Source organism: Wasmannia auropunctata, unplaced genomic scaffold, assembly GCF_000956235.1.
Source record: "Wasmannia auropunctata unplaced genomic scaffold, wasmannia.A_1.0 LD336092.1, whole genome shotgun sequence".
NCBI lineage: Eukaryota > Metazoa > Arthropoda > Insecta > Hymenoptera > Formicidae > Wasmannia > Wasmannia auropunctata.
Window position 1 is genome coordinate 3,008,904 of NW_012026798.1, and position 1,400 is coordinate 3,010,303.

Here is a 1,400-nt window from a genome sequence, read left to right on the forward strand (position 1 = left end):
TTATATTTATTTCATTTCCGGTCTAATTTTTGGGTGGAAAGTGATCCAAAGGGAGTCAAGATGCTTGGATAATTTTCTCTATGCTGTAGCTATTGTGCGGTTTGTAAGGGTCCCTTGTAAGATATTTAATAAAATAGATTAGTGTTTCTGAAAATTTGTGCATTGTGTGCACAAATTTAATATCGCACGCATTAGGTATATGCCAGGGTTGTGCATCTACGCGTAAAATATAATATTCTACGTTTACGTGTAGACAACGTAAACTATTGTAAAAGTGTCATCTATGTAGACAGTCAGTAGACTATATATTTATTCATTTAATAAATACATATAATTTAACATTTATGTAAAAAAAACTACCATTTCAGTAAGAAAAATTCTCTGGTTGCATTCTTAATCTTAATCTCGTAGTTAAATTAATGTTCAAAATACATCAAGAATATCCTAAAGATATCGTGGTATCTTTAGTCTGTTCCTGGATGCATTTTGGACATTTTTACTATGGGTATAGAGACTGTTATGTAATTTAATTCTTTTATATTATATATATTAGTGATACAATTTTAGTGATACAAAATTTTAGTGATACAAAATTCTACATAGTTTACAAGTCTACATTGTCTACGTAGCAAAAAGACCATGTAAACATCACGTAGATTTCACGTAAATAATCCGTGTAGACGTAATCTTGAAATCTACGGCACAACCCTGGTATATGCACAAATCGTCGGTAAAATAGCGACGTTTTAAAGTTTGATCTCCACTTTACCATACATCCCTTAAGAGTCGATATACATTATTGCAATACCTACGTTATCTATGTTTGGACATTTAATTTATTCTTCAGTTATCTTCGCAGTTACTCGGTGAATAAATGGTTGGAAACTTCATCGAGAATCACGGATATTGAATTTACACGTGTAGCCAATCACATATTTTCCCGATAGATAACACGCTATGCATACGATTTCGATAATTGTGTATGTCATCCCTACCTCTATATTCTCTTTGCGTTTTTATTTTTAAAGCATAATTCGTCAAAACCTTGTTTTTGATGATTTCTAATTAGAAAGATATGTAAATGGCTCAATGTATTACTTATATAGATAAAGTACGTTTTTATTTTTCTTACAACATATAATAATACATATATATATTATTGAGCATTTTTATGTTAAAAAAACAATCAATTTTATTTAACCTTTAAACCACCACATCTCAAAAAATTATACTAACACCACAATGTCGGTCTGACAGACCGCTATTATGCTTTCGCTAATTTTATAAGTTATGTATAATAAAAATGTATGTTTTCTGAATATTTGTGATGGGGAAAAAGAAAACTATGTTTTAATGTGAGGGTTAACAAAAAAATCTCGTATACAATACAAATAAAATAT